The sequence below is a fragment of the Ambystoma mexicanum genome, chromosome 3q, assembly GCF_040938575.1.
Source record: "Ambystoma mexicanum isolate Mex_15411 chromosome 3q, UKY_AmexF1_1, whole genome shotgun sequence".
In the NCBI taxonomy this organism is placed as follows: Eukaryota; Metazoa; Chordata; class Amphibia; order Caudata; family Ambystomatidae; genus Ambystoma; species Ambystoma mexicanum.
Genome location: NC_090926.1, coordinates 70,003,959 through 70,015,346, shown reverse-complemented (window position 1 = coordinate 70,015,346; position 11,388 = coordinate 70,003,959).

Here is an 11,388-nt window from a genome sequence, read left to right as displayed (position 1 = left end):
TATCCCAGCAATAAAACAATGTGTTGGAGGAACTGTAGGGATTTATCTTGTTTCTGGCACATGTGCTGGTCCCGCAAGAGAGCCCAGGCCTATTGAAAAGACGTTCTATGCTAGATTCAAGAACTAAAAAGTATCTCCAGAGAGAATAGTTCACTGTAAGTGCTGTTTGGTCTTAAGCAGTGGCCTCGCTAGGGGGGAGGTGGGGGGGGGCCAGGCCCCCCTGTGAAACCTTGTGCCCCCCCTTGTGCCCCCCCTGCCTAAGACCATGTTCCCCCCTTACAATTGTCTGTGCCCCCCCTACTTTTGTCTTTGACCCCCTCTGTGCCCCTCCTAAATTTGATTCCTGGCGACGCCACTGGTCTTAAGAGAAATGATGAGGAATAGAGCCATCTTCCACGTATGATGGGACACATTTCTTGCTGCTGGCATCGACGTTGTGCTTAGCAACTTACTGGACAAGAGATAGGCTACCTAACAAAAGAGAACAGGCACTGAATGGGATAGACATCATTGAAATGGAAAGACTCACTGCTATGTTATATGATAACGAAAATTATATTGAGTATGAATAGAGAGCCTTCGGGGAGAAATATTTTGAATGAAAAGAAGGTATCAAAGGAGGTGCTGGACAAGGATGAATTGAGAAGGGGTGGAGTTTTCTGGATAAGAATATAAGTAACCCCAGATCGGGGTGGTGTAGTACGATAGGGGCTAAATTTGGCATATGAATTTGATAGATGTATGTGTGCAAATTCGATGGAATGTATGGTTGTTGCAGCATAGTTCAGACCATCTTTTGGCAATTAGATCAATTGAAAAGAGGCAAACCTGCTGTATAAGTGGGAACCCTTTTGCATCAGGAGATGCAGATTATCATAGAAGTGTATGGGGTAATGATCGCTTGCAGCCTAAGTGGTGCAGAAGAAGAAATTACTTTCTGGTAATCTTCTTTCAATGGATTCTTCTCCCGCAGATTCCTCATCAAATTCGAGTGTCAGTTGCTCCAAAACTTTTCGACAGGGGGCGTAGTGTACCTTAACTCAGCGTTCGATCCCTCTTCGATGCGGCGGTCGTCGACTCCGGACGTGATTTCGGTCGCCGTACTTATACCATGTCCCCGTACCTCAGTTCCTCACCTTTTTCCCCCCTAGCACAGTTGCTGAGGAGGAAGAATCTAATGATTCAGCTAAAAACAGCCACAACTCAAAGAAACTGAACCATAAAATATTTCATAAAACACAAAGAAGTTATAAGACAGCCCTTGAAAAAGGAGTTTGCCTCATTCTTTCTGTAAAGAAGGTATTCATCAAACTGCAGGAGCTTTCACAGTGGGGTTGGATGGGAGGGTGATGAGGAATCTGCGGAAGAAGAATCCATAGAAAGAACATTACCGGTAAGTAATTTCTTCTTTAATGGATTGCTTTCCTTTCACAGATTCCTCATCAGATAGACTCCCCAAGCAGTATGTACTAAGGAGGCTGGATGAAAGTCCTCACAAACCTGTGAGGACTTTCAGGAAACTCTGCAAAACCGCTCTCCCAAAGCGAGCGTCAGCTCCATGAGCTACATCTAGGCAGCAATGTTTGCTGAAGGTATGTAGTGAAGAGCAAGTCACCGCTCTGCAGATGTCTATCACTGGCGCACACCTTTGTAGAGCTGAAGAGGCAGCCACACCCCTAGCGGAGTGGGCGCTCATTCCCGAAGGTAATTCCTTTCCTGCATTGAAATAGCATTCTGAAATGCAAAGCGTAATCCACCTAGGGATGGATTCTATGTCAAGACGGAGGCGAGCATTATGCTTCATCTTCTTATTTATTACTCTCCAGCAGTTTCAACAAATTATTAAAATTGTTCAATCCTTTCATTGAAACATTTTTTTTTCTTTCAAAAACTTAATTTCCCATCCGTCTTAGGTCCCTATACTCCAGTGTCCTGGTCATGTGACCTAGTCCTTCCTCTTCCTGTAAACCTCCTCTTCTTTTCCTGCTCTCCAGAGATAAGTACTCTTTTCACCTTGCTGTGTAATCAGACAGCATTTGAAGCCGAGTTATATGTGTAATAATGTGTAATTCAGACATTAGACAGCAAGCCTCAATGGGGCTTTACTCTATACAAGAGCGCAGGGACCGTGCAGCGTAGAAAGGATTGTGTTCTTTGCGAGCGAATCATCAGGTGGCCCCATGCTGCATTATCAGCACTTCAGGGGATTGCGTGAGCCGCGAGCGAGGAGCCCCTACCCTTGGGGGGGTGGAGCGAAATTGCAGAGCGCGAGTGGGCAGCTCGCTCATAACCGCACATACACCCCCCGTCCTCGCAGGGGCGGGGCTTAACGCAGAGAAAGCCGGCAATACAATTGGGAGAGCGCGGTACCCCCTCCTTTGGAGAGGAGGGGCTACGCGCTTCGCAGGCATGGCGCTCCAGTCTTCCACAAGTGACAGATCGTAATAACGCTGATCAAAGCCCCAAAGACTCCGGAGAGTTTTTAAAGAACTAACATAAGCACCGAAGCTAATTACAGCTCAATTCTGACATACTGTATAAAGGGCGCCCAGCACTGGTTGACACAGAAACTGCTTAACAGCACAGGTGCAGCCTCATTTTGCACTGAGTGAGCCAGTGGAAGTGCCACTACACCTGAGAAGGTACTACTAGGCACCTACCATTACACAGTATGGCTGAGTTTGAATGGAATGAGGAGGAGCAAGAAGCCATGTACCCAGAGGACTTGGCTCACAGCTTCAAAGAAGTGCTAGGAGACTCACTTATAGAGTCAGTGGCTCAAGGGGTCAGACCCCTACAGGACAGATTGGAGACAATTGAGTTATTCCTGAGCCAAAAAGTTAAAAGCACCACACCACAAGCAAGCACGTCCACGAGGGTCGTGCCAGAGAGCCCACAGGGGTGTAATAAGGCCCGGAAGAGCAAGAATTCTTCTGACCCCCCGGGCCAACCAAAAGGGGCAGATCCAAGGGCTCCGGAGGCTACCGACGTATTTAATAGGCTGAAAGAAGCCTTCATGAGCAAGTCGGAGGTGCCGAGCTTCGTGACCCCTACCAAGGGGAGGAGAATATGGGCAACACAGAAGAAGAGGTTTTCCCTGAAGAGGAACCCACAGAATCCCCGACCTCCTCGCAGGAGGAAGCAGATAAAGAAGGGGATGAGGGAAGTCTGCCTCCACCAAAGAAAAGGCTGAGAAAGCTAAATTATCTGGAGGATGAAGAGAATCGGATGTTTCATCTGGAAGACATCCGGAACCCGAAATCTTCAGAATGGGTGCCCTCACCAAGAGTCGCAAGATACATGACTCAAAGACTGCGCAAGTTGCTAGAGAAGGAGGTGAGGCAAAGGATGAGGGCAGAGTGCCCAAAGCTGGAACTACCAGGCAAGGTAGCAGAAGCGCCAACAGGGACCCCAGGAAAGGAATAGACCGCTCATGGCGAAGTTGCCAGTAGAAAGTCCTGGATCTCGCTGGTCCACTAGCTAAGATCATGGACCTAGTGGAGCGCGCGAAAGCACTGGGGAGGAAGTGGACCCGGAAGCGCAAGCAAGCTGGGAACTGTGCTTATTAGGGAACGCCAACTGTGCAATATAATCTGAGCGCAGACAAGGACTGCTGCTCAAAATAGACCCCAAGCTAGGGGATCTGTCCTCATACAAAGCAGGCGAGACAGCGCAAGGGCTGTTGTCTGGTGAAACCTTTGGAAAGGAAATGGGCAGATTCGTTGGGACCTACACTTCCCTAGAAAAGGCACAGGCCTCCATAAAAAAGATCTTCCACGGAAGAGTTTTTGATGGGACCGGTCGATATAGAGGCCGAGCAACCGGTCGCTATTAGACATTCAGGAGGCCTCAATCGAACAGAGCACAATACTGGGAGAACAAGCAGCCAGACTCCTCCTTTCCACCGAGAGGTCGCTTCCCCAGAGGAAGGTGAGGCCAGGGAAGAGGACAAAAAATGTCCCCGCAGGTAAGAGCATCTGCATACCTGCCGGTAGGGTGGAGGACAGCGAAATGCTTGGAGAACTGGTGCACGCTTTCCAACAACGCTTGGGTATTGCAGACAGCCAAAGGCTTGCGCATAGACTTTACTCAGACCCCAACCCAGTATCAAGCCCCCCGGCCAATATTGTCAGCACTAGCAGAGAAAGACTTGCTATACGGAGAGCTGCAGAGTCTAGCGGAAAAACAAGCAATCGAGCCGTGCGAAGCACAAAGGTTCATAAGCAATATGTTTCTGGTTCACAGAAAAGACAAAGTGAGACCAGTTATACATTTAAAATACAGTTGGGTAGTCTACAACCATTTCAAGATGGAAGGTAACCACCAATTAAGAGACACGCTCAGACAAGACGACTGGCTCGCGAGGATTGATCTGAAAGATGCTTACCTGACGATACCAGTACAAAGAGAATACCGTCCCTTTCTGGCTTTTGACTGGGAGGGGCAATTATGGCAATTTGCGACAATGCCATTTGGACTGGCATCAGCGCCCTAGGCGTTTACGAAACTGATGAAGCCTGTAGCAGCAGCGATCAGGGACAAAGGGATATGGATCATTATCTACTTAGACGACATCCTACTGATGGCAAACAGCGAAGACACGCTACACTATCAGAACAACTGGGTAGCAAGTCTCCTGACCTCACTAGGTTTTCTAGTGAACCAAGAGAAGTCGGAGATGATACCAGTGAAGAGGATAGAGTTCCTAGGTTTTGTCATAGACACCAGGACAGCAACTTTAGAGCTACCGAACAGAAAGATTCGGGACATAAAAAGGGAGATAAGGAACTGCCTCAGCAGAACAGTTATATCGCTGCGAACAACAGCTCGAGTAGTAGGCTTGTTAGCAGCGTCAATACAAGCGATATTTCCAGGACCCCTACATTATCGGGCACTGCAGCGGCTGAAGATAAGACATCTTCAGCAGGGCCTCAGCTACCACCAGCTAGTGCGTCTAGATCAAGCGTCCAGAACAGAGCTGGAGTGGTGGCCACAGAACATGGAGGCATGGAATGGCAGAGCCATTTTTGGCGACCGACCCAACATTGTAATATAATCAGACGCCAGCAGAGCTGGCTCGGGAGCCCGGTGTGGGGAGCTCCAAACAGGAGGCAGGTGGAGTTCAGAGGAACTCAAACTGCACATAAACTGTCTAGAACTATTAGCCGGTTCATTCGCGATCAAGGCATTCACGAAAGACAAAGTGAATTCCTGTATTCTGCTGAAGATGGACAACATTTCAGCAGTAAGGTACATCAGTCATTTAGGAGGGATGAAGTCCACATTATTAGCGGAAACAGCCAAGGATTTTTGGCATTCCTGCCTGGAATCAGGAATGTCAGTGGTAGCAGAATATTTACCGGGCTTGCTGAATGTAGTAGCGGTCTGGAACTCCAGACATTTAGTAGACTCCAGTGACTGGATGCTGGACAGAGTGATATTTCACCAGATAGAGGAGTGCTGGGGACCAATTCACACAGATCTGTGTGCGTCCAGACTGAACGCACAGAAGAACAGATTTTTCTGCTGGATGCTGGACCCATCAGCAGCGGGAGTAGATGCCTTCCTGCAGGACTGGAGAGGAGAGACGCTACATGCGTTTCCTACATTCGTAATGATAAGCAGAGTTTTAACATATGTATGCAGAGAAGCAGTTAATCTGATAATAGTAGTTCCGGTATGGAAGTCGCAAGTATGGTTATCAGCGCTCATGGAGTTAATATCCGATTATCCGAGAATGTTGCCTCAAAGGGAAAATCTTCTCACGGACCCAGTTGGGTCGTGTCACCCACTGAGAGTGAAGGGGACACTGCCACTGATGGCGTGCAAGATAGCAGGAGATGCTGGAATCTCCCAGGAATTTCGGCACAGGCTGCGAGCCTCATCGCTGAGTCATGGGCCCCTTCGACTAGAAGGATCTACAACGTAGCGTGGAACAGATGGTCAAGGTGGTGCAAAAGGAGAGGTTTTCATCCTGATTCTGCCCCTTTAGTAGAGATACTGAATTTCCTAGCAGAACTCCTACAAGACGGGAAAGCCTATAGAACAATAGGAGTATATAGATCCGCGGTATCAGCGGCCCACATGCCCATCAAAGGAGTGCCAGTAGGGGAGAATGTATCAGTAATTAGACTTCTAAAAGGGATAAGATTTAGGAAACCACCATAACCGAGATACGAGTCCTTATGGGACGTGGCAGTCGCACTACAGTTGTTAACAGACTGGCCCAGCAAGTAATACCTGTCCTTGGACAGACTGTCTGGGAAATTGGCGATGCTACTGTGTATGGTGTCATGTAGAAGAGTAGCAGACGTCAGAGCGCTAGAGGTAGACAGGATGCTATATGGACCAGACGGAGTGACTTTCCATCTGGCCAGGAGAACGAAGACATATTCTTCCACAATAACGTACCCGTATAGGCAAGAGCATCCGAAGTGGTGCGTGGCCGCCTGCATAAAATCATATGTAAATAAGACAGCTGAGCTGAGACCAATGTGGACTACGCAAATGCTGATAGCGCGCAGTAAACCGCATAAAGGCGTAGCGACAGCCACCATAGCAAGGTGGGTGAGAGAGATTATGAGCCTAGCAGGAATAGATATGTTGAGATTTGGAGCGCATTCAGTGTGAGGCGCAATGGCATCGAAAGCACTCAGGCAGGGCGCGACTTTGCAAGATATTCTGAAAGCAGCTGATTGGGCTATTTATACTACGTTTAGAACATTTTATTTTAAACCAATTAACACGTTAACAGAAGCTGTGGTAAGAAGCTTTGAACAAGCATAATGCTCGCCTCCGTCCTGACATAAAATGAAGATAGCGCAGGGAGCTCTTGATTCTATTAAATGCAAGGAGGCGAGCATTCATTTCCCAATGTAGACACACGGGAGAGACAAAATAATAACAAGAAAATGTACTGTGATATGTACCAGAACAATTCACATGATTTCCTCCCAGAATAGGGTGTGTATCCGCCGCCCTAACATGTACTGTTGTTTCCGTCTTTAGCGGATGACCAGAAGAACAGCTGAAGACGTACGAGAAGGGGACGAGATACGTTGACCAAGATCGCAAGTTAGAATGCGAAGGATCGACTCAGCAGAGCTCTAGAGTTTAGAGACTTTGTAGAACAAGTTGACAGTTCAGTTGTTGTTTAAGATTGCAGTTGGAAGCAGTCAAAGAAGAGGAGGTTTACAGGAAGAGGAAGGACAAGGTCACTTGACCTGGACACTGGAGCACAGACCTAAAACTGATGGGAAATGAAGTTTTTGAAAAAAAAAGAATGTTGTTTCAATGACAGGATTGAAAAATCTTAATAATTTGTTGAAACTGCTGGAGAGTAATAAATAAGAAGATGAAGCATCATTCTCGCCTCCTTGTCTTTAATAGAATCAAGAGCTCCCTGCGCTATTAGCAGGGAGAATCTTCATTGTCTGGAGTCAGTCATACCCTTTCTTGCCAACGAGAAGGCTACACATAGTTGGTCCATTTTTGTAAACTCAGCCGTTCTCGCAACATAAAAGCCAAGAGCCCTTTTCGGGTCTAGCTTATGGAACTGCTCATCCTCCTTGGGGGGGATGAGTGGGCGGGTAGAAAACTGGGAGATCAATAGCATGAGACAGATGAAACTCAGACACAACCTTGGGTAAAAATCCCAGTCGTACCTTAAGAGAAACCATCTCCCTTAAAAAGCGTAGATATGATGGATTGCATGATAGAGCCTGCAGCTCAGTGACCTGTCTGGCTCACGTAAAGGCCAGCAAAAAAAGCAGTCTTCAGAGTAAGCAAGCGAATGGAGCAAGAATGCAAAGGCTCAAAGGGAGCCACCATGAAGAAAGTGAGAACTAAGTTAAGGTCCCAGTCTGTGACAGCAAAAGGAACAGGCAGAAACTTATTTACAAGGCCTTTCAGGAACTGGGTAGAAAACAAAATGGGGGGGCTTCAACCACATGCCAAATATTGTATGCTCCCTTCCTAGTTGGAGTCATTACTGTACTGTATCAGTTATCATTTAAGAAATATAGTGCTTCACGAGTAAGCTAGGTATCCAATAATAGGGTTAATTTACTCTGGAACTAAATTCCATACACACATCTTGAAACACCACTTATTTGTGCTCAGAAAAAACTGCTTTTATTTAGCAGGTCCAGTCCTCTGGCTGGATTTACACCAGTTGTATTCATGTTTCAACAAATGGACACAATATCAATATGTCTTGGCACAATACTAATCCACATCATAGCGTATAAATCAAAAGGTGTGTTAGTACTGTCTGGGCCATGAACGGGATCGTAAAGAAAAAGCCTGGATCCGGAGACCTTTTGAAAACAGACAGAGCCACCAAGTATCCTTTGACTGTTGCAACCTGAAGGCCTGACGATGCCAGTGATAGATTAAACAGTGACAACGTATTAAATCTGGCTCCCCTTCCGATGTGGTTCTATTTGTCGTCATGAAAGAAATTTCTGGCGACATTCTTACAGAACTCACAGTATCTGTCAATGTCTCCTGCCAGACAGGAGTCATTCCTTCTGAACTAAAAACTGCCACTGCTTTCCCTCTTCTTAAGAAGCCCTCGCTAGACCCCTCTCTTCTTGCCAATTTATGACCTATCTCTTTACTTCCGTTCTCCATGAAACTACTAGAATCTCTGGTTACTCCTCTTCTTTCTTCCTACTTAGAATCCTCTACATTACTTGACCCTGCCCAATCTGGCTTTAGGACTGGTCGGGGCACGGAAAGCGTATTGGTGTTGGCACTCAATGACATGGGCAGGCTGGTAGATGCAGGAGGGGTGGGGGCTCTGATTTTGTTAGATCTTTCAGCAGCCTTTGATACGGTTGATCACCCCATCCTGCTGACCCGCCTGTCCCAGATTGGGATTACCAGCCAGGTTTTATCCTGGTTTTCTTCCTTCCTGGGTGATCAGGCGCAGGTGCTTTCTCTTCCTCCGTTTCTTTCCAGTTCTTTCAATCTTAAATGTGGAGTCCCTCAAGGCTCTGCCCTGTCGCCCATCCTCTTCAATATATATATCTGGCCCCTTATCTGCCTCATCCGCTCCCTCGGCATCATGTGTTATTCCTATGCCGATGACACCCAGTTCCTAATTCGTCTTGATTCGGACTTGAATGAGGTGTTGTCGTGCTTTCATATGCGCCTGGCTACTGTAGGCGAGTGGATGGGCCGGAACTGGCTGAAGCTGAATGGCGACAAGACAGAGGTGATAGTGGTGGGCGCCCCTCCTGATGCTTCTCTTTGGGTGTCTTCCTTCTGGCCCTCTTCTCTTGGTCCTCTGCCGGTCCCTGTGACAAAAGTCAGGAATCTTGGTGCAATCCTCTCTGCCTCTTTGTCAATGCATGACCAAGTTTCTGCTGTGTGCAAAACAGGCCACTTTCATCTTAAGCTACTCAAAAAGGTTCTTCCGCTACTTCCTGTTGCCCTTCATCCTCCTGTTGTTGCAGCCATGGTGCTTAGTCTTCTGGATTATTGCAACTCGTTGTATCTTGCGCAACCGAAATCCAGCGGCTTCAGCGCCTTCAAGATTTTGCTGCTCGCGTTGCTAAAGGCTCTCCTTATGGTGCCCACATTACCCCGGTGCTGCATGCTTTGTACTGGCTTCCGGTTGATCGAAGAATCGAGTTTAAGTCAATGCGCATCGTTCATCGAGCACTTCATGGACTGGGTGCTGAGTAGCTACAATCTAAATTCATCCGTTATCACCCCTCTCGTACGCTTCGCTCTACTTCAGCTGATCTGCTGGTAGTTCCTTCCTATCTTCGCAAATGTGTTGGAGGCGGGACTTTTCAATTGCGGCGGACCAAATGTGGAACAGTCTTCCGCCTATGATCAAGGCTATACCGAACCATCTAGCCTTTAGAAAATCCTTGAAGACTCTGCTTTTCGAATTTCCTTTGTGCCTTGTGGATGTCCCGCCTCCTCTCTTCTTTCAGCGCCAAGATGCCTTTGGTGACCGTGTGCTCTAAAAGTCCAAATAACATAACAGATGGAACTCCATCACTGCAGTGGTGGGACAAGAGATAGGATCCATTCTGTGTTCTCTGCACCACGCCTTGAATCTTCTCCATCTGCATGCGTATAGCGATCTTGTGGAGGGTCTGCTTGCAGCCAGCAGCACCTTAAGTACCTCCCCCGAGAGGTCCTAGTCATCATATCTCATCCTCTCAAGAGCCACACATGTAGATTGAGGTATTCCGGATTCGGGTGCAGTACCCACTCTTCTGACTTGGATAGGAAGTCCGGACGACGAGACACCCGGAGAGGTGTGCAGATGGTCAAATCCAGAAGGTCACGTACCATGTTCTCCTTGCCCAATCTGAGGAGATCAAGATCATAGTTGCTTGAAACCTTCTTAATCTCATGAGAACCCACGGAATGATGGGAATCGTAGGGAAGGCACAGTGGCGGCTGAAGTCCCACTCCACTAGGAAAGCATCCCCCTGTGCACCTCTTGCCAGGAATTCCCTCAAGCAAAACAGTTTTCACTTCTTGTTGGACTCTGTGGTAAACAAGTCCACCTTTGTGGTACCCCACTGAGCGAAGATCTCCTTTAAGACCTCCTGGCACACTTCCCACTCGTGTGAGACTGTGCTCTCCCTTCTGAGAGCATCCGCTAATCCGTTCTCCATCCCCGCCAGATGAACTGCTTTGACCGAGATCTGATTCTCCAACAGCCAGAAGCACAGCTGCATCGCCTCCCTCCAAAGGGGGAGTGAGCCCTGTGAGACAGGCATGGTATCAAGAGATTACACAGACAACAGATTGTGAATTCAACAGTAGAATCTTAATTAAGTATCAGGATGGGTGTAAATCCTAACTTGCCCTATAGTTATGGTGGGGATTTCCCTACCTAAAGAAACTAACAAAAAATGTATGTCCGTAAGTGCAAATCAAAAGTCTGTCTGTGTCAAAACCTATGCTTGCCTTCACGTCTAATACTAAAATGTAGTGTAGGGTTATTCTAAATCAATAGTATTCAACACAGGTCTGGAGCAGTCTCTAGCTCCCACCCCCAAGTTCAGGATACAGTTCCAACAATTCTGGGTTTCAAATGTTCTGTCAGGACTTGGGTTTCTCTTGCCCAAGTTTCAAGCACACTTGGTTTCAGTATACAAAGTTCAAAAGGAGCTCAGGGTTCTCTTCTCTGAGCTTATAGTACTGGTTTACAAAACAATGTTCCAAAGGGGCTCAGGCTTCCCCTCCCCATGCTTCAAGCACTGGTTCACAAAACAATGTTACAAAGCAGCTCAGGGATCCCTTCCCCAAGCTTCAAGCACTGGTCCACAAAACAACCTCACAATGTTCAGCTTTATCTTGTTTCAGGGTTGTGTTCACAATTGTCCTAGATTTGTTGGGCTTCCTGGTCTATGT